Source organism: Papaver somniferum, unplaced genomic scaffold (genome assembly GCF_003573695.1).
Source record: "Papaver somniferum cultivar HN1 unplaced genomic scaffold, ASM357369v1 unplaced-scaffold_99, whole genome shotgun sequence".
Classification (NCBI taxonomy): domain Eukaryota; kingdom Viridiplantae; phylum Streptophyta; class Magnoliopsida; order Ranunculales; family Papaveraceae; genus Papaver; species Papaver somniferum.
This window is the reverse complement of record NW_020653081.1, coordinates 7,356,549-7,379,838: the sequence shown is the minus strand read 5'-3', so window position 1 is coordinate 7,379,838 and position 23,290 is coordinate 7,356,549. Positions and strand designations below refer to the sequence as shown.

At 38.2% G+C, this 23,290-nt stretch overlaps 4 non-coding genes and 1 pseudogene across 4 annotated transcripts; all 5 read left to right on the top strand.

Moving 5' to 3' along the window:
- The first annotated feature begins 3,589 nt into the window (after positions 1 to 3,589).
- LOC113346538 lies at positions 3,590 to 3,676 on the top strand. Its single transcript, XR_003358544.1, has one exon. It is a non-coding gene; the product is annotated as a small nucleolar RNA U61 (small nucleolar RNA).
- A 108-nt stretch (positions 3,677 to 3,784) lies between these two features.
- On the top strand, positions 3,785 to 3,866 carry LOC113346541. Its single transcript, XR_003358546.1, has one exon. It is a non-coding gene; the product is annotated as a small nucleolar RNA snoR14 (small nucleolar RNA).
- A 50-nt stretch (positions 3,867 to 3,916) lies between these two features.
- Positions 3,917 to 4,003, top strand: LOC113346540. The gene has a single exon (XR_003358545.1). It is a non-coding gene; the product is annotated as a small nucleolar RNA U61 (small nucleolar RNA).
- A 174-nt stretch (positions 4,004 to 4,177) lies between these two features.
- Positions 4,178 to 4,265, top strand: LOC113346536. Its single transcript, XR_003358542.1, has one exon. It is a non-coding gene; the product is annotated as a small nucleolar RNA Z159/U59 (small nucleolar RNA).
- Positions 4,266 to 22,177: 17,912 nt separating this feature from the next.
- LOC113346534 lies at positions 22,178 to 22,277 on the top strand (annotated as a pseudogene).
- Positions 22,278 to 23,290: the final 1,013 nt, after the last annotated feature.

Sequence of the window (23,290 nt, the reverse complement as noted above, 5' to 3'; positions counted from 1 at the left end):
GTATATTCTGGTTTAATTAGTTTGTATTTTCTTTTATCTTGTTTCCTTTTATTATGTTAACTCCTTTATGTAAAAACCTGTTGTAAACTCTCTTTCAATATATCGAATACAATTCCTTTACCAGAATATACATGCCATGACTTATCTTGTCAATTTATTTGAATTATACCGGGTTGATCCATTCCTTTCCCTCACTTTAGACACGTCCAAAAGATCCCAATTCATTCTTCATAATGGGTTTTTCTTCAAGAGAATTTTGTTATGCTTGCCTAACTGCATTTGGCGCCTCGAAATCATTCAATAATCACATAGTAAGAGCTTTTTTGGTTGTGACAAAAAAATTCAGCTCATTTCAATTTTAGTCAGATGTGTACCTTTCCAAGTAAATGAAAAGTAATTGCATTGAATAGGTGGGTAATAGACTCAACAAATCCACTGCAAAAGACACATTGAGTTTGTCTTGACGATCCCTTGTCAATAAGCCAAACATCGAAACTATGACGCGGGATATGCTTTGTAAACCAGAGTAGTTTGCGCCATTGCATCTTGATTTTTCTAGGTCTGATAGCTGAATATGTATTTTATAGGTTGTCTGGATACACCTTGTGGAGTTGTTTGGCGATACAATTTCATAATGATTTTTAGAAGTACAACAATTTAATTTTTATGAATCAAATAAAGGAATTTTTTTTCCGCACTACCTATCAGTAACCAGGATAAATGAGGAGTATTCGTTATTGGCGTGGCGAGCCAATGTTAAAAACCCAATCTTTTCCTTATGCAAATAGGTTCACGATAGGCATGGCGAGTCGGCGATAGACCAATAGAGGACGAGAGAAGTACCAATATAGGTAACCAGTTGGGAGGTCCTTGTGTGCCTTTGTTTGGTTGAAAACCAACCATTCCCTTGAAAAGGGTGAGAGCGGTACCAAGACGAGTGACAGCTTGGGAAGTCATAATTTTTCCTTTCGAGCCTCCCCGACTTATTTAGGACTTAAGGCTTAGAAGAAGAAGAATAAAAAGAAAAAAGGAAATGAATTTTACTTATGATATTCAAAACATGTTATTTAGGTGAGGATACCCTTCATATTAGGCTTCCAAATAACAATATCGTCACTAGAATCCCACCCGAGCATCGTCAATATTATCCATAATTCCATCCATATGCACAACTAAGTGATATGGGATAGAAGTGTCATTCATTAGATCAAAGTAATACAAGAACTGACATCTCATGATGATGCATAATTGATAAGGATAAGAACGTGCAACGAACAATGCAACAAAGAGGAACTAGAAGGATTGACAAAAAATAATTTAAAATAACACTTGTCTAGGGATAAGGATGGTCCAAATTGGTCATGTTTTCGCCTCATCCGCATCCAATTCAATGTATGGAGGATTTTATTGACATCCTCATACGACCCAACATCCGATGAATTGGATGCGAGTGATCCACCAAATTTCATCTATAATTAATATTTAAAATATATAAGACAAAATTAATAAAAATGACTTAAGATCTCATTTTCACTTAACCTGATTTCTAATATTAACTCAATACACCCAACCTTTACTAAATTTTCTCTAGTCATGCACAAAATACTGGTAAAAAAAACTCATCAATTTCATCTAATAATAACATGGTTCCATGGCACCCGTTATTTCGATTTTGTGAAGAAATCAATGCCTAGAAATTTTGTTATGTCTAAGCGCGACATGGTTCTCTGGCAATGCAATAGAACTCATCACGCACAAGACTTCTTGATGGCAATCCCCATTGAGAAACTTAACCAGAAGATTGGGCCTAGACAATTTAGCGCAATCCTACCTTATTATTTTGAGATTCTCTTCTTTGAGGAAGATAGTGCATGCCCTTGTTGTGGCAAAGAGATGGACGTCCATGGAGATCACGCTCTCTATTGTGCTAGTGAGGTGGGCCTTAAGTTCATACATGACCTCGTTCGAGACACCTTTGTTGATATGTGCTATCTTTCTGGTGTGCCTGCTAGAAAGGAGGTGGATCTTGGTTTTCTTGTGAATAATGATACGGCTTTTAGTCCTGCGAACATCCTGATTTATAATTGGGATAATAGTCGTGATACTTGTTTGGATGTTACATGTGTCTTCCCCTTCACCGGAGGTGTTTGTTCTTTCAGTCCAGGCCATGCCATTATCGGTGTTGTTGCCCGTAAGCAATATAAATATCTCGAGAAGTGTAGTGCTCAAGGTTATAGTTTTGGCACACTGGAGTTTACTACCCTTCCTGAGTTAGGAAACAAAGTCATTGATTTTCTGGAAAGGCTGCGTAATTTCATGGTCATCCATGATGCTAAAGTTCGGGTTGGAAATTTTGTCTCTCATAAGATCGAAGTGGTTATTCAAAAAGGGGTTGGAGCTCAGCTTGTAGCGAGACTTCCAACCAATTTCTTAAAGGAACCGGATTTTGATGACATATAATTTATTTAGAGAAATATCTAATAATAATAATAAGTCATCAACATTAGTGATGAACAAGATAAGCATACGAAAACCCTGTGATTAGCACAGTGGATTGCTCATGCTCTCTCCATAGGAGAGTTCCGGGATCGATTCCCGCTGTATGCACCTAATGAGTGCAGCTGCAATAGCAGCAGGGGTTAAGGGATGGGGCAGTGGGGCCCGCATAAAAAAACAAACAAGATAAGAGCATATCCTATGGGTAGTCCCCAAATGAAGACCAACTCTTTCATATGACTCGCTCATATGAACGAGTGAAGCCACTATGGGCAAAAGTGAAAGAGAACACTAAACGGGAGATTTTCTCCCGTAAAAAAAAAAAAACCTAAAAAACTACTTAGACGAGGGACTTTCCTCCGTCAAAAAATAAAAAACCCTAAAAAGCTACTAAAACGGGGGACTTTCCCCCCGTCAAAAAAAACAACTAGAAAATCTATTTATAGGGGGATAGTTCCTCGTTTAGTGTAAAAAGTTCCAAATTTTTTTGACGGGGACCGTCCCCGTCTAGTGTTTCACTAGTGCATGAACGTGTTTTGGGAAAAAGTGGGGTAAAGACTACCCATAGTAGCCTCTAATTAGACCAAATTGGTAGTCACTCTTTCAAAATAAAAATAAAAGGGTTACACTACCCATAGGATTTGCTGTAAGCATACCAAAAAAGAATAATAAGTCCACACCCGTATCCGATCATTAGTTTACGGACGGGAAACTGCCCTTAAGAAAGCAGATGAGCCGGTTCTAATCCGCAGATCCTATCCCAAATGGTCAGTTGCTCATCCGTGTTTAGTTGTCTATCTGTTTAAATGGGCTGGACAAAGCTCAAATGACTGCTCAATCTGTTAAGAAAGTTAGGAAGCCCACCGAGCTACGTTTCAAGGAGAAGAAAATCAAATTAGGGTTTCTTATAACGCCTCCGAAGGGTTTATATAAATACTCCTCAATTCTCCTAATCTTTCATCAAGCTTTCTCTTCGCCTCTTCCTTGGAAGAAAAATCAAGATGTTTCAACTCAGTAGGGTTTTGTTCTGCTTTTTTTTTGATTCGTATTCTGTTTATCAAAGCTTATTTTCGTTAAAAATCGTTAGTTATATTCGCAGTGAGGAACAAATCTGTGCTAGATGTTAGATCTTATTGATCTTTCGGTGATGGCTACACAACCTCTAAGAAGTTCTGAGCGATTATTGATTTTCAATTATTATAGCTGAAGTCTTATTTTCATCGTTTTTGTTTATAATTCGTAGAGAAAAGGAATGTTATTTTCTATGATTAGATTGATTGATACGAATGCGAGATGACGATAAAATTCATGGTCTGTCAATCCACTGAATTCTGTGATGTTACTCTTGAATCTCGACAGGTTCTGATCGCTTTTACAATCAATCATCAATCATGTTTTTTCTATAAAATCTATGGATATGTCGCTATGAGGAACAAATCCGTGCCAGATGTTAGGTCTCGTTGATCTATCGGTGAAGGTTACACAACCTCTAAGAAGTTCTGAGCAACAATTATTCCATAATTTTTCCCTGCTTCTCAAATTAGGGTTTCTTAGATTGTATTTGAGATTTTGATTGAAGTTCAATAGATTCTGGTATATTAGCACTCTAGACCGTAACAGCTGAACTATAATTTTTGTAGTTTTGTAGCTCTGCTTAGTTTAATATTCGTGAAACTTTCTTGTCTCTGATGATGATGAAAACAAACTTTCGTTCTTCCGAGGTTTTATTAATCTATGCGGAAAATAATGGAGACCTGAACTGAAGAGACATGAAAAATTCGCATTCATTAATTTTAAATAAAAATTATCCTTGAGCAGCATAGACCAAGTTCAGGGTTCTAATTCATGGACTAATTTCAGACAGTTTATGGCCTTAAACCCCTGCGTTCCGAAAACAAAGAATCCCAGTTGCTCATTCTAATCACTAACATTCTAAAACAACAAAGTTATTTTTTTCAAATTAATACATAATGTAAAGAAGTAACTTAGAATTGGATTCTGTTTTCTGTTTTGGTTATCAATTTTTACAAATTGGAAGCTGGACGATTGCTTGAAGAGATTTAGTTATTCCCCCATTTCTTGACAATCTTCAGGAGCTAGACCAATGTGAAGAGAGTCAGCTCCCTTAAAAATTTTAATCACATATTTTATGTATTTGTTAGTCGGATATCAAAGTTATAAATGAATTTAAGATCCGGTTCAGAACACAAAATTTCCATTGATTCTTATTATTTTGCTTTTCAACAGAAATTTTTTTTATTGTTGTTACTCCTGTTTGCCTTTTACATTAAACGGTGAACCATGTCGAAGAACTTCTTTGTTCTTTTACTCCTGTTTTTGGTGAACCACTTGTTTCTTTATTTTGAGTTGAGACCCATAGGGCCCATGGCCATGCCTCCACCGCTCACATTTTATTACAACAAACCATAACATGCACGGATGCGGAGTAGGTGTCATCCAACCGCGTCCTGCTCAACCCGATGCGGATTAAAAAAAGTAAAACAAAACTGAATTTTGCAGTCTCCGGAATTCTTCGTCCTCACAACAAACGCGGGTATAAGATCAAACAAACCTCGCACCAATAGATTGCGTTTTTTTTTTCTCAAAATCATCCCGCACCCACAAAAAGCGGGCGGGTTTTGTTACCCGCTCGCTGGGGGTTAGGCGGGTATGGGTTTAAACCCGTTTAGACCTGCTTTATAATTCAATACTCATTCACACACACATGTTTTACTTATGTTCACAGATGAAGATTAAGTGTTGAATTTGTTGATTGTTGTCGATTACTGGTGAAGATTCGAAGTTGTTGTTGTTGATTTCTGGTGAAGATTTCTGGTAATTGTCGTTCGTAGGTGAAGAAGACGAACTGAGGAGGAAGAAGAGGAGAGGTCGAACATAGACAAGAGTGTAGAAAGTGAATGAAGGCTATCAGTTATCCTATCTACTAGTATTAGGGTTTTATAATGGACGACTAGGATTAGTTTTATCTAATGGTATATAATCTGCGGGTTTTTTGGGCGGGTATGGGCGGGTAGTAGTTTAAACCAACCTCGCACCCACAGACAGCGGGTTTTTTTTCATAACCAACCCCGCACCACAACGGGCGGGTATGGACTAAAAACCCAAGAGTTTAGCGGGTACGGGCGGGTTTGGGTTTGGTGGGCGGGTCTTGTGCATCCCTACCTAGAACTCTTAGAGGACTGAATTTCTCAAAACCCAAATCAAGATTTGCTGAAGTTAATTATCCTCGCCCAACAAAATCACCAATGTATCGTGAAACAGAAGGTATAGACAGTGCCAACAATTTGTCATCAGATGACAACGAAGAAGAAATATGGCACCGAGAACATGAACAAGAAAGAAATCTTTTAGGAAAAATAACAAGAGATGTGGTTGGAAAATTAATGTAGAACGGATACTTTTTGTTGTTATTACAATTGTTTTAGTATGCAGTCTTATCGTTAAATCATTGAAGGATCAAACAAAACGGGGTTTAGAAACTTGGAAATGGTGTTTAATGATCATGGTGATTTTCTTTATGACTTGTGTTTATGTACGTTTCGGGTGCGGGTGAATCCGCAGATTTGAAAGTCCAATCCCAAAGGTAAAACCACGCGGCTTTATTACAACCACCCGTTTGAATTACCAACGCCTATTGTTTTTGTTATAGATACATCACTATGTTTTATTCTCAACCAAACTAACAGATTTCTTTCTTAAGCCAACAACATCCACCATCTTTTCTAAAGGCAAAGAGAAGCAAACATTATGTGTCGAAGCAAAAGAGATTTGTCCATTATGTTTCATGGATAACCACAGTCTTATGCAATGCCCTTGGATGTATTCAAAATGTCTATGGGAAGGTTGCCCCTAAGCTTGCAGCTGACTAATCCAAGAGATTAGCTAAATAAAGAGGCACCACGAATCTAATTCAAACACTTAAACATTCAATTAAGAAATCTGCTACAAAACTTATCCCAAAACTAACCCCGCTCGGAATATATATACATGAACTTCTCTCAAATGATACATATACAATAGTCAATTGATTTACAGATACAATAGACAACATAATAAACATAGCAGAAGTTAACTAATTAACAGAGTCAACACTTGTGGCTTTCGCTGTGCAACTCTGATCTGTCTCTGAAAACTGAAAGTGGAAATAATTAACATTTAACTTCTAAGTAATCATAAACAAGATTAAGAAAAACAATAATGTTCTTCTCAGACATTAAATAGTGACTAAGTCACTGAGATACACATACACGAATATGGACAAGCTCTTTCTTCAAACAATGTATACTATGGTTGTGCAATTCCGAACTCGCAAATCCACACCTAATCGTAAATATGGATGTCGACAATTCCGAACTCGCAAACTGTCGACCGGTATAAGCATAAAAGCTCAATTCATGTAGATATAAATGTAAAAGAGCATATCCTCATAGAAGTAAACAAACATGCATATGGACAGACTCCTTCTTCAAACAATGTATACTATGGTTGTGCAATTCCGAACTCGTAAATCCACACCTAATCGTAAATATGGATGTCGACAATTCCGAACTCGCAAACTGTCGACCGATATAAGCATAAAAGCTGAATTCATGTAGTTATAAATGTGAAGGAGCGTATCCTATATACCACAAGTGGAAATTCGTATTTCCCATCACAATTCATATGACAAACAAACATTACAAGTCATTTCCAAATCATGGAAAGATTAACAAATTCAGCAGAAGTATTGTAATGCAATTTAAACAAAACATGGAATGCACACTAGACAACGCATGAGTTTGTTAAGCATAAACTTTTGTAAAAGAAACAACAATAGTTACAAAAGAGTCAAATGTATTCCCACCTCTTTTGATGACAAGCCACGCCTACCTCGAGATCCACGATCTGCTGGTTCATCCTTTGAATCGATCGTTGTCAATATAGACTAACTGCTAATCACACAAGAAGTCTAAGAATCTAGCCAAAAGGCTCACACAAGAATCATACAGGTATTTCTAATGATTCTAGGCCCATTTAAGGTTTTACATCTTTTATTTATCTATCTTTAGCATAGCTAAGGTTTACTACTTGAATTAGGTTGGTTCTATAGTCCATTAGATAGGTCTTATAAGTATCTACAACTTTGTAGAAGAAACCGAAAGCTAATTCGGACCATAAGAGGTCCAAATCATCGAACTAGTAAGACTAACCCTAAGCCCAAGTTCACTAAACTCGGCCCAATAATCTAAATCCCAATCCAACAGTGTCAACTAACAGTCCCTAAAGGTCAAGGTGACGGTCAAGGGTCAACTAACAGTCAACGTCCATAGTCAAGTCAAGGTCCTGGTCAAATGGTCCACTGAGTCAAACAAGAATCGGTAAAGTTCAACTCGGTCAAGCCTGGTCGAGTCTAGTCACTGAGTTAACTCAGTCAAAATACTTTAAGTCAGTTAAACATATTAAGTCAGCTGGACTGACCGGGATGACTAACATCCTAATCCTATTGTAGTTACAAGAATACATAATCTGATTCTATTCATATGATCAAAACACAAACTAACTATAATAACAGAATTATAGAATTCAATATACAATTGAAATTTAAGCTTTACCTGCAATTGCAGTACTAAGTTATAACTTCTTAACAATCAGCTAAACTTCTACCAGTTCGTCTTAGCCTCAAGAACAATAACATCTCACAGCCTTACTCAAACTCAGTTCATATCATCACTACCAACATAACACAGTCAATCCTATAACTCGACTCTCAACACAACCACCTGCATAATCACAACTTCTGAACCATTCATCTTACTCCTACTCTCAGTTTAGACTCATCCTCGACTACAACCTTTCCATCTCAACCAGGTCATTCCAAACATGTCATCCTTAAATGCAATCCAAACACAAACCTAATCTCTAACCACAGTTCCGTTAACTTCAACAACAATACACCACTGCAATAATAATTCTGTTCATAAAATAGAACCACCACCTACACATTCATATCTTCATTATAACCACACTCATTCTAACTCTACAATACTGACCTTGTATCTCCATGTCAGTTCTATTCAACCATTCACTAGTCAGTAACAAACCCATCAACACAATTTCGAACATCACCCACTACTTCAGAGAGTGCAACACTCACTATACTGATATATCCACCAGTTCCAACATCATATCAAAATCTTGTACTTCACTACATACCCACACAGTTCTATCCCGTACCAATTCAAGTCGTAACTTTATAACTCAATTCATAAACTCAACAATGAACAATTCACACACTAACATCAACACTCAATTTTGACTACACATCTTACTGATTGTACTCAATTCACTTTAAGAAGGAAAGATTACCTTAGGTGAAATCCAAATCTCATGCGGCTGGATAATCTTCTCTGCTAGTTTAGTACAACCAGAATCAACTCCAAAACCCATCTGTTACCTCCACAATCATCGTCTTCTCCATCTTGAATCATTAGCATCAGCATGTCCTAGAAACCTCAATTCTCATCACTGAAACCATAATTATCGAATCCATCTCAGAATCCCTAACTCAAATCTCAATATTCAAATCAACCAAAAACCCATCTACAATCGATCTCTTAAAACCTCAAATTCATCTTATAACCCATCAACATACTAGTCTTACTCAAGACTCTCAACAGAGTCAGTCGTCTGACCTAGTTGTTAGCCAAAGTCTCTAGCCTATGTTTACGGCATGACAAGTCTTTTAAGTTTGTTAAAACTCTGAAACAAATCTGTAACAATCTTTGAATATCTTTGAGTATAAATAAAACATTAATCTCCACTGCTTATGCGTGGAAGATATTCACCAAACATCATTCTGACTTGGTATCAGCCTTCGATCCAGTCCCTTCCGCACATATCAATCACCTACCAAAACCAAACAAACAAAAAAAAAGAAATCTAAAATACACACTCCATAAATGGCAGATACAACAACTACTCTCAGAAATGTTCAGATACATCATCTTGTCACCTTGAAGCACACAGAGAAAAATCACCATCTGTGGAAGGCACAGTTTAGACCCATCCTTAAAGGGTATGATCTGTCAGGTTTTGTTGATGGCACAAAACCAAAACCACCACCTAATCTTCCTGAATCTGAAGATGTAAATCCAGCATTCACAGCTTATGAATCCCAAGATTCATTGATCGTTGGTTGGCTGAATTCAACTCTTACACCTGAAGTTCTTAGTGTTGTCTCAGAACTAACTACTGCCAAGGAAATCTGGGATAAACTTGAAGCTGAGTATGCACCAAAAACATTTGCTCATCAGAGTTGTCTCAAGAAGCAACTCCACTGCATGACCAAAGGTAACAAATCCTTAATAACTTATCTCAATGATGCAAAACATTTGTTTGACCAGCTAGCTGCTTCTGGCTATATTGTGTCAACTGAAGAAAAGAAACAGTGCATCAGCAATGGCTTGAATCAAACCTATGATCCAATCGTCACTGCTCTTAGCACTGTTGAAGGATGGACATCCAGACCTACACCTCACATCTGCTCTCCTTTGAAATGCGGGTTGAACAACAACTTGCACAAATTCAAGCTCCAGTTACAAACTTTGTTGCTTCTAGTTCCACTATGACTACTAAGAATGAACCACGACGGTTCAACAACCAGAATCGTGGACCGCCTCCTCCAAATAACAATCGTCGCCAAATGCAGCCTAACAGAAATCCAGCTAATGGAGAAGTCTCCTGTCAGATCTGTAAAAAGCAGAATCACACTGCAGATCGTTGTTGGTTTCGTTATGACCAACAAAAAGTTACTCAACATAAGCCTCCAACAGCATACCTTGCTTTTCCTGGTGACTCTTCAGGTGCTCAATGGGTCACAGATTATGGTGCAACTCATCACTTGACTGCTGATGTCAAGAACTTATGTATTCCACATGAGTATGATGGCACTGATACAGTTAAAGTTGGTAATGGTAATACTTTGCAGATTGCTCATATTGGCAATGTTGTCTTTACTTCTAACAATAGGAAGTTCTGCCTGAATAATGTTTACCATGTGCCGAAAATAAAAACAAATCTACTATATGTTCATCAATTTTGTAAGGATAATAATGTTTGTTTTGAGTTTCACACAGATTTCTTTGTTGTGAAGGACAAAACCACGGGAGCTTTGCTGCTAAAGGGGAGGAATGAGAATGGACTGTACGTGTTAGATGGAGTGGGGGACTTAAACAAACAAGCAAATTCCTTTTTCTCTGCAAGCATCCCTATCTTGCATCAGCGGCTTGGTCATCCTATGTTGAGCATAGTTTCTAAGATAGTTAATAAATTTTCCCTACCCTATTTGAATAAACATTTTGGTTTCTGCCACTCCTGTCACATTAGCAAGAGTAAGCGTTTACCTTTTTATCGTAGTGCAGCTGAATATGCACCACTAAGTCTTGTAGTTTCAGACATATGGGTTTCTCCAAAATTTTCAAGAACTGGATATCGTTATTATTTGTTAATTATGGATGCTTTCTCTCATTATACTTGGGTTTTTCCAATGATAAAAAGATCTGATGTGTTTCTTATTTTCCCTCAGTTTCATAAGCAAGTTGAGAATTTAACTGGTCATAAAATCAAAGTTTTTCAGTCTGATAATGCTCTTGAATACAGAAAACTCACTTCTTATCTAAACAATTCAGGTATACAGCATCGATTTTCTTGTCCTCATACTTCTCCTCAGAATGGTCTTGCTGAGCGTAGAATAAGACATGTTACTGAAAGTGGTTTAGCACTATTGTTTCATGCTAAACTTCCATCAGAATTTTGGTCTGACGCCTTCAACACTGCTTGTTATTTAATTAATAGATTACCAAAGTCGTCTGCAGAAGGAAAAACTCCTCTAGAGCTTCTCTACAACAAAAAGCCAGATTATTCTTTCCTTAGAGTCTTTGGTTTCTTAGCCTACCCATGTCTCAGACCTTACAATTCCCACAAACTAGAGCCTAGGTCTTTACCATGCATTTTCTTGGGGTACAACCCATCTCATAAAGGTTATACGTGCCTTCACGTTCCTACAAATAGGGTGTATATTTCTAGACATGTTAGGTTTGAGGAATCGACATTTCCATTCTCTCCTTCTCCACAACAATCTCCTGAGGTGAGTTCTCCAACACAATTTACTAGCACAGAGATTTTAAGTTCTCCTGTGTTTCAGTCATCCCCTGCTGTTACTGTGCTGCAGTCACAGACGTTGGAGCCTATTTTACAACCATCTGCATCTCCAGAGGCATGTTCTCCTGGTCACAACGGTGTGTCTCCGGTGCCTTCAGATCTTTCAACTGATATGCAGCCGTCTATGTCTACTGCATCACCTGATATGCAGTCCCAAGATTTAACGCAGCAGCAAGAACATCAGATGATTACTAGAGCAAAGGCAGGAATTACTAAACCAATACAAAAACTGTGTCTCTCTGCTTCAAAACACCCGCTGTGTGACGCTGACTTCATGGAACCGACATGTTACTCCAAGGCTTGTACAATTCCGGAGTGGAAAACGGCCATGGACACTCAGATTAATGCATTACTCAGGAATGGCACATACTCTCTGGTGCCATATGAAGCTGGTATGAACGTAGTTGGCTCTAAGTGGGTTTTTCGGGTTAAACATAATCCTGATGGCTCAATTCAACGTTATAAGGCTCGTTTGGTTGATAAGGGTTTCAACCAGCAGGAGGGTTTAGATTATGGAGAAACTTTCTCACCTGTCATTAAACCTTGCACTATTCGGATAGTCCTCTCTATTGCAGTTAATAACATGTGGAAACTACGTCAGTTAGATGTTGAAAATGCGTTTCTGCATGGGGTTCTTGAGGAAGAAGTGTATATGAAGCAGCCTTCTGGATATGTTGATCCAAACTACCCAACTCACGTCTGTAAGTTGCATAAGTCCTTGTATGGACTTAAACAGGCTCCACGTGCGTGGTTTTCACGTCTCAGCAATTATCTTCTCAAAATGGGGTTTACGGCATCCATTGCAGACTCCTCATTGCTTTTAAAAAAATATGGAGCTTCTGTTGCTTATGTGCTGATCTATGTGGATGATATCATTGTTACGGGCTCGGACTCGACCATGGTGGATACTTTGATTTCAGATTTGGGCTCTGAGTTTGCTGTAAAGGATATGGGAGATTTATCTTATTTTCTGGGTGTTGAGGTCTTACACCAGGGGCAATCCTTAGTCTTGTCACAAAGGAAATATGTCTCTGATCTACTGCGACGCACAAAGATAGATGGAATCAAACCAGTGAGCACTCCTCTAGCATCCAACGTTAATATATAGAAGGTTGGTTCTGAAAAGTTTTCAGATCCTACACTCTATCGCAGTGTTGTTGGTGCACTGTAGTATCTTCATATTACACGTCCAGACATCTCTGTAGCTGTCAATAAAGCTTTTCAGTATATGCATGAGCCTTATATAGAACATTGGGAGCTAGTTAAACGTATCTTGCGCTATCTGAAGCACTCCATAGACTATGGGATGTTTTTTACACCTGGTGGTGATTATACACTACATGCATACAGTGATGCAGACTGGGTAGGAAGTTTAAATGATAGGAGATCCACTTCTGGCTACTGTATCTACTTTGGAGGAAATCTTGTTTCTTGGAATGCACGGAAGCAGAAAACTGTTTCAAAATCATCCACTGAGGCTGAATATCGAGGTGTTGCAATAGATACCTCTGAGCTCATATGGATTCAATCTTTACTTGTTGAGTTAGGTGTTGCAACTCCAACACCTTCTCTCTGGTGTGATAACATTGGAGCAACGTATCTTGCTGCTAATCCTATTTTCCATGCTCGTACAAAGCACATTGAAATTGACTATCACTTTGTCCGAGAAAGAGTTGCCCGCAAGCAGTTATATGTTAAGTTTGTCAGCAGTCGTGATCAACTAGCTGATATCTTCACCAAAGGGTTATCCTCTCCAAGATTTCAGTTCATCAGGCACAAGTTGCACATTCGTCAACTCCAGTACAACTTGAGGGACGGTGTTCAGCATAGTAGTCTTACTCAAGAGTCAAGACTCTCAACAGAGTCAGTCGTCTGACCTAGTTGTTAGCCAAAGTCTCTAGCCTATGTTTACGGCATGACAAGTCTTTTAAGTTTGTTAAAACTCTGAAACAAATCTGTAACAATCTTTGAATATCTTTGAGTATAAATAAAACATTAATCTCCACTGCTTATGTGTGGAAGATATTCACCAAACATCATTCTGACTCTTTTGAATTTCATCCTCCCTGACCTTGCTTTACAAACCCTAATTCTCACAGAATCACCTAACAAAACATCTTTCACTTTATTTGAGTCATCACAGCCTTCATTCGATCAAACCCATCTCTTATTTTCTCTGATTCATTCACTTCGTCCACAAACAAACCTTAAATTCAACTTACATAGTAAAATCATTCCCTTCTCCCGGTTCAATCAACCACAGTTCATCACTTATCCCTTTGATTCATCAAGTTAACAAACTTCTGCGAATCACTCACATCAAAACACGCTCGATTATTTGATAACAAAGTCGACAGAGAGAAAAATAAGAGAAACAGAGAAGAAGAAAGAATAAGAAGATGAAGAAGAAAATAGAATAAGAAAGAAGAATGAAAGGAAAGAAGACTTATCTTCTCGACCGGTGAAGATAAGACCAAGGGTAATATTATTCCACCCACTCACTTCGCTAAGGGAAGCCCAGGTCCGTCTATTTGTGAAAAGACTATTTTGCCCTTCAAATCAATTTGATGATAACTTTTTTGTATGGTATCTGACTGACACGTTCGAGTAGTTCATTTCGCATAACTTTTCGAGACCTATTCAGCGATACTAGTTTCGTATCTAGATCGTTGTTATATTAATTCCTATTAATTAACGTTCGTGTTATACTAATTGAGTTATTATCGGCTAATATGTCTCTTGACTAGTCTAATAGCGTTGACGAGCTTGAGGGTCCTTACATTCTCCCCACCTTATATCATTTTCGTCCTCGAAAATCAAACCATTCTTCTGGTCTTCAAAAACTCCCCACCTTATAGAATAACCACATCTCTTGTCTAAGCGTAAACAATATAAAACAACGCATAAACCTAAATGGCTCTATAACTAAAATCTAAAATTTATAGCTCTAAGTTCAATTACACTGAGTTAAGTTCTATCAAATACGGAAGTCTAAGTTTCTTACACTAATTTCTATCTTATAAAATACTTGTCTCTAATTACAAAGGAGATTCCTATGAATCTTTCTAATTGAATTTATAATTATCGGTTTTCTAAAAGATCTAAATCATACTAAACTTCTATGATCGGTCATCTCTGAATGCAGTTGCCCTGTTGATGTGATTTGTAGATAGTGGTAAAAGTGGTTCGATTCTCAGACTTGTGAAGGATATTAATTAGACTTAAATTCTAATATTAAAATAGAAAACTCACTAAAATTTTTAGCAAACTCAATCAAAGATGATATCAATATTAAAAGAAACACTGAGGCTAAGATTCCACTATTTTCCAAGTTCAAAGTGATTAAACCAATACTTATATTTATGCTCTCGTTTAATTTGATTCTAAAATATTGCAACAAGTAGATTTTCAATAGTAATAATTGTAAATACCAAGTATGAAGCAACAAAAGTCTTAAAACTAAGCATACTCCATCAAAAAAAATCACAATCACTCAAATCAAAATCATATTCAATAATAGTTCAAGGCAAATAATCATATAATTATTGCAAATAAAAAGATAAAATAGAATATACCACTTTTTGTTGGAAAAATAGCTTCCTCTATCGCCTCAGCAATGGGGTTTAGCTCCTCATATTAATCATGGTCTCAAAATATGTGTTTGTTGCTCAAAAGATGATTAAAAGAGTGAAAAGTAATAACACAGATGTTTGCAACAGTGTATTGGTGTTGCAGAATCACTGTTACAGAGCGAAATAGTAGCTAAAGACCTAATGCAACCGCTGTGATGAACGACACATAGGTTCTGCTGTGAAACAACGATAGTTTTCTGCGACAGTTGCTTGTGCGTCAATGTTCTTCGTGTTCTTCCTCTTCAGCAGCAGCAGCAGAATATTGTATTTTCCTGCAACTCGATCTCTGGAGATCTGTGGTGTTCTAAACTTCTCCTAAGGTTTTCTCCTCTCCCTGTTTCGGTCCCAGCATCCTATTTATATACACAGCAACCAAAAATACCGATTAAATCTCTGGTTTTCTTTTCCAAAAAGGTCACGGCTTTTCTTCCCTGTTTTGATTAAAACTCTCATTAGTAAATATAGGATATGATCCTATGCGTCCATATACTCTCTCAATCATTCACGTATCTTCCCAAATCATCAACATACTCGACAATGTTTCCACGTACTTTCCAAAAGCAAAGCCAATAAACCCGAGAATATATCCCTTCTCTGTTTTCTTTGAGAACGAATGTTAATCTTCTCACACGTCTTCTGTGCTAATACAAACTCTCTTACCATCGCTGGTTTGTCGCCAGTACTCATTATCAATCCAAGTTTATCCATTCCCGTGAATATCTATCGCACTGTCTTGCTCCAACACGATGCTGCAACGAGTTTCCCGCCAAAAAGCAAAAAATTCAAATGTAGAAGATGACGCCCCTTATCCCGTTGTTGGGTTCTTTTAACACTTAGGGTGTCTTGGGTGTAAATAACAAGTAGGTGCCCCTTAGTAATTGAGTGTCCCTTATCCAAATAAAGGGTGTCTTTAGTGATTTCCTCCCACGAGTGCAAATACCACTTTTTTGAGCCAATTTTCGCGCAAAAGCTTATTTCTCCAAAAACACCTACAAAAACATAAAATAATCAAATAAGTATAAAAGCGAGCACTAACAATACACACAATTGAGATCAAAATAGACACATAAATGCGTCTATCAAATACCCCCAAACTTATTATTTGCTAGTCCTCGAGCAAAAATAAAATAAAAATCCTAACTCACTGTCGCAAGCATCGTCGATTGCATTTAGCGTATGCAATAATCCTTTAAACCCCTAGGTGTCCCTAGTGGCGGAGCGTTGTCTCCGGAGGGTTTACCATAGGTATACCCACAAAACCTTTATACTACAGACCCTAGCTATCTACACAGAACCTTGGAAGGCACTAAAGAATCTCCTTGGTTGGCATACTTATTGACTACATGAGGAAGTACCCTGATGCGAAATTCCAATTGTTGTACACGAGTTTGCACTCAAGCATACTAAAATTCATATATAAGTGACAGAGCTATACTCATATAGTTGCACTATGGACATCAATATCCGGAGTCGAAACTAATCACATGGATAGATCAAGAAGATGGGTATCGAGAAAAACATAGATGGTTTTGATGTTTACTAGGTGAACGGTGTTTCTCATATCTGTCTGAAGGCCTCCGCTAAAATGAACCTATCCTAATGGACTGAGATACTAGTCTGACTAATATCAACACACTGGCATATACAAGGGTACCAGTGGTCGATAATCCTAACTCTAGGTCAACACAACTGGCATATACAAGGGTTCCAGTGGTCGACTTTATTGAATTTATTCCAGTTGGTTTGATGGTCTGGTCGCAGGTTCTTTCTTTTTTTTTTTTTTTCCTTTTTTTTCATCTAGTCAGATTGGTTCCTCAACTCCTACAACCAAAATGCTTCCATCCACTTAGATTGGTTAGTTCCATCCTTAATAGGGATAAATTTCTAGGCTCTGGAGTTTATTTATTGCAACGAAAAGGTAACAAAAAGTTCTACCCCACCCCCAAACTTACATCTAACATTGTCCTCAATGTTTCTAATCAAAGAACAACACCAAAAATATAACTAACATGAGGAAATAGTAAAGAGAGAAGTCGGAAAGATAGAACCTGGGTGAAGTGTAACCAAAAACCTACAAAAATATTATACAACATATAAAATCGCCTCGATGGTCAATCAAGGTAAACAGGGTCCTCCAGAGGGACCTCCTCAACATCACATGTAGGAAAAGGCTCTAAAAAGGGCTTCAATCACTGACCGTTAACCTTCGAAGAACTACTACCATCTGGTGTCTCAATATCAACAACGCCATGAGGAAAAAAAGTACAAACCACAAAAGGACCGGTCCACTGAGAGCGCAACTTCCCAGGGATTAGATGCAAACGAGTGTCATACAGAAGAACTTTTTGACCTGGAGAAAATGACTTTCGTAAAATATTCCTATCATGCACAAGTTTCATTTTGTTTTTATACTCCTTAGCACTATCGTATGCATCTCTACGAATCTCGTCCAACTCATTGAGCTGGAGTTTTCTTTGAGCTCCTGCCTTGTCAAGTGAAAAGTTTAAGTTCTTAATAGCCCAATAGGATCGATGCTCTAACTCAACAGGCAGGTGACATGCCTTGCCAAACACTAAACAATAAGGTGACATTCCAATGGGTGTCTTAAACGCAGTACGGTAACCCCATAAGGCATCAGTAAGCCTCGACGACCAGTCTTTCCTATTTGGATTAACTGTTTTCTCTAGAATACGTTTAATTTCCCTATTGGAAACCTCTACCTGACCACTAGTATGAGGGTGATATGGGGTTGCTACTTTATGGGTAATACCTTATTGTTTCATTAAAAGAGCAAACGGTCTATTACAAAAGTGTGAACATCCATCACTAATTATAGCTCGCGGCGTACCAAAACGTGTAAGTATATTCTCTTTCAAAAACTGGACTACGACCCTGTGGTCATTCGTTCTACACGGAACCGCCTCAACCCACTTAGACACATAGTCTACAACAACAAGTATGTAAAGATAACCAAACGAAATAGGAAATAGACCCATAAAATCAATGCCCCACACATCAAAGACCTCAATCACTAAAATAGGGTTCAAAGGCATCATATTTCTACAGGAAATGGTTCCTAACTTCTGGCAACGCTCACAAGAAACACAATGACTATGGTAATCTTTAAACAACGAAGGCCAGTAAAATCCACACTGCAAAATCTTAGCAGCAGTCTTCATAGCACTAAAATGACCCCCACATGCATGTTCATGATAAAAGGAGATAATACTAGACTGGTCACTCTCAAATACGCATCTCCTAATAATCTGGTCCGGACAATACTTAAACAGATAAGGATCGTCCCAAAAGAAGTGCTTAACCTCGGCTAAAAACCTAGAACTATCTTGCTTACCCCAATGTTGAGGCATTCGACCAGTAACAAGATGATTCACTATATTTTCATACCAAGGTGATTGGGAAACAGAGAACAATTTTTCATCAGGAAAACTGTCCCTTATAGGAAGGGAATTATTAGGGGAACTAACAACTAGCCTAGACAAGTGGTCTGCTACTACATTCTCTGCACCCTTTTTGTCTCTAATGCCTGGAAAAAATTCTTGTAACAAAAGGATCCATCTAATCAATCTAGGTTTGGTATCCTTCTTAGACAAAAGGTATTTCATAGCAGCATGATCAGTATAGATTACGATCTTAGAACCTAATAAATAGGATCTAAACTTATCCAAGGCAAACACGATGGCTAAAATTTCCTTCTCGGTAGTTGTATAGTTCATTTGGGCATCATTGAGAGTTTTACTAGCATAGTAAATCACATGGAGTAATTTGTTTTCTCGCTGACCTAACACAACGCCTATAGCATAATCTGAAGCATCACACATAATTTCAAAGGGTAGGTTTCAGTTAGGTGCCTGGACTATCGGGGCAGTAGTGAGTAAAGTTTTATGCTTCTCAAAAGCCTCTAAACAAGCATCATCAAAGACAAACTTAACATCTTTAGCAAGCAAATTGCAAAGAGGTCTAGAAATCAAGCTAAAATCCTTAATGAATCGACGGTAAAAACCTGCATGCCCTAGGAATGACCTAATATCTTTTACGGTTTTTGGGACCTGTAAAGTCTTAATAAGGTCAACTTTGGCTTTGTCTACCGCTATACCCTTTGAAGAGACGATGTACCCTAACACAATTCCTGATTTAACCATGAAATGGCATTTTTCCCAATTAAGCATTAATTTTTTTTTCTTACACCTAGTCAACACTAATGTCAAATGATGCAAGCACTCATCGAAAGATGAACCAAACACTGAAAAATCATCCAGAAAGACCTCTAAGAACCGTTCTACCATATCAGAAAATATGCTCATCATACAACGCTGAAAAGTTGCTGGGGCATTACATAGCCCGAAAGGCATGCGTCTATACGCAAAGGTACCAAAGGGACATGTAAAAGTGGTTTTCTCTTGGTCTTCTGGGGCAATAACGATCTGATTATAACCGGAGTAGCCATCTAAGAAGCAATAGTGACTATGTCCAGCTAATCGCTCTAGCATTTGGTCGATAAAAGGAAGGGGAAAGTGATCCTTCCTTGTGACCTTGTTCAATTTCCTATAGTCAATACACACACGCCATACCGTGGTCACTCGGGTTGGGATTAATTCATTATTATCATTCTGGACTACAGTGATACCTGATTTCTTGGGGACAACCTGAACAGGGTTGACCCACTTACTGTCTGAAATTGGGTAAATAATACCCGCATATAACAACTTAAGCACCTATTTTCGAACTATCTCTTTCATGTTAGGGTTCAGTCGACGTTGCATCTCCCTAGAAGGTTTGGAGTCTTCCTCTAAATGAATCTGATGCATACACACAGTAGGACTTATACCCTTAATGTATGCTATAGTCCACCCTAAAGCTTCCTTATTGTCTTGAAGTACATTTACTAGTCTACTTTACTGATCACTATCCAAATCGGAAGCTACAATCATAGGTAAAGTCTCAGATGGGCTTAAAAACACATACTTTAGAGTATCGGGTAGTGGTTTAAGGTCCAACTTTGGGGGCTCTTCTAAAGAAGGAATTAGGGTAGTCTCAGAAACTGGTAGCGGTTCAAACCTAGCTTTCCATCTATCAGTGTCTAACACAGGGGTAGAATCTAATAGAGCATTCACATGTTCAATAGTGCTATCGTCGTCAAAATGTAAACCAAAATGGGATAGACAACTTTCTAATGGGTCTTCAGACAAAATGTTTGGTAATGACTCCTGAACTAAGGATTCTATCATGTTCACCTCTTCAACACATGTGTCATCTAGCTCATGAGGTTGCTTACTGACATTAAAAATGTTCATCTCCATAGTCATATTACCAAAAGATAAACTCATCACACCATTTCGACAGTTAATGATCGCATTAGACATAGCTAAAAATGGGCGACCTAAAATCACAGGTATCTGGTTCTCTGGGTCAGGTTGGGTATCTAGGACCAAGAAATCCACTGGATAAATAAACTTCTCGACCTCAATAAGAACATCCTCAATAACACCTCGAGGGATTTTAACAGACCTATCAGCTAACTGCAGTGTCATCTGAGTAGGTTTCATTTCACCAAGTCCTAGCTGTAAGTATACATGGAATGGCAGTAAGTTCACACTGGCTCCTAAGTCAAGTAAAGCTTTTTCTACCCGGAAGTTACCTATTGTGCAAGCAATGGTAGGAGAACCCGGGTCTTTGTACTTTGGAGTTGTGGTGTTCTGAATGATTGAACTTACGTGACTAGCTAAAAAGGCTTTCTTATGGATGCTAAGTTTTCGCTTTTGCGTACACATATCCTTAAGGAACTTGGCATAAGCAGGAATTTTCCTAATTGCATCTAATAAAGGAAGGTTTATGGTAACTTGCTTAAAAACCTCCACTATGGTCTAGGCATAGAATCAGACCTCTCAGGAACTGAGTTGGCATCATCAGAAATTTTATCAGTTTCCTTAGCTAGTGGTCCTGAGGGGTGAACTACAGTATGTTCACTACCGGGCATGGTTACCTGATTGTCTACTATTCTACCACTCTTAAGGGTTCTAATAGCATTCAATTGATTCGATGGTTTTGTACCTACTTCATGAACTCCTCTAGGATTGGGATTAGTCTGACTAGGGAACCTACCATTATCTCTCTCACTTAAGGTCTTAGCTATTTGGCCGACTTGAAGTTCTAACTTAGCAAGGCTCTGAGCATTAGTTTGAAAATTCTGCTTGGTTTCCTGTTGAAAACTAACATGGCTCTGTGCTAACATTTCCTGAGTTTTTGCTAACATCTTAATAGATTCCTCTAAGCTAGTCGTTTTATTTTCTGGGCCTGATGTATTCCTAGTGTATCCAAAACCTGGGGGAGCATTAGAATTATTAGACTGACCCTGACTCTAGCCCTTAGACCATGAAAAGTTCGGATGGTTCCTCCAACCAGGATTATAGGTTTCTGAATATGGGTCAAACTTCTGACGATTATCAAACCTAGTGTTATTATATAGAGCATTGGCTTGCTCTTCATTATTCTGGCCTTCCCAAAGAGGCTCCAATCTACCACTAGTGTTACCCACTTCTAAAGCTTCTAACCTTTTCGCTATAGAAGCAATTTTGGCATCTGATTCATAGCCTCCTTCTACCCTATTAACGTTTCCTCTGCTGAGAAGAATTGTTTTCTGGGGTCCCCTACTACTTTCCCATTGTTGGGTTTTTTGGGCGACTTCATGCAAATATGTCATCGCGTCATCAACTGTTTGGTTCTCAAATCCACCAGTACATATAGATTCTATTGTGGTTGTGGTGGAATAATCTAAACCCTCATAAAGGATCTGAACTAACCTAACCTTCTCTAAACCATGATGAGGACATTGGGCTAATAAATCATTGAACCTTTCCAAATACCTATACAAAGTTTCTCCCTCCTGTTGAGAAAACGTGCATATTTGCGTTCTAATAGACGATGTTTTGTGCCTAGGTAAAAACTTGTTCAAAAAGGCAAATGTAAGTTGTTCATACGTTTCGATTGACCCGGAGGCCAAACTATATAGCCACGATTTAGCTTTATCTTTCAGGGAAAAGGGGAATAACCTAAGTTTCAAAGCATCATCATCTAGGTTTCTAATCCTGAGGGTACTACAAATTTCCTCAAAGTCCCTAACATGGAAATAGGGGTTTTCATTTTCTTTCCCTAAAAAGATTAGGAGCAACTGTAAGGTCTCAGGTTTAAGTTCATAAGTTGCTTCCGTCTCAGCTAACCTGATACATGAGGGACGAGTAGTCCTAGTTGGATTCAACAAAGCTTTCAAAGTTGTCATTTCTGGCGCTATCGGAGCAACATGGATTCTCTCCTCAATCAAAGGGCGTTCAAAAATAGACTCTTCAAAAGTCGGACTCTCTAGATTAAGGTAATCGAGACGCTTCGAACTACTAGGTTTCTCTTTAACAAATCTACCTAGTGCGTCTCTTTTACGTTCAGGCATACAATAGAATTTTCTAAATTGGAAGGGTAAGCAAACACAGATCAAGGCTGACTCAACCAAATCAAACCTATATATTTCTAGCAAACAAAAAGCATGATGGATCCACTTAGATTGTTTCTAGACCAGCTTCTAATCCTTCGAACGGGAATTCGTTACAATTTAAGCAAACCCCTCTGGAATCAATCCGAGTTAACATAAGTTTAATAGAGGCGAGGGAAGCTCGATGGAGCTTTGATACCCAAGGCCTCACCGGTATTACAAGGCGGCGCAGTCACGCATTCAACTTACAGAACCCGTCAATAACTTCGAAGTATGCTTAAAAGAGTAACCAATATTTTTCGAATGACTTTCCTGTTAAGCTCGTTACCTTATCGATCTCGTTCTAGTCAAAATTTTAGGCTTAGGTTCGCGTAGGTTACGTGTTCCTAAAGCGGGCAAGAAAAGAACGATGATGAAATCCGAACCCTTATCTTGTATGGCCAGG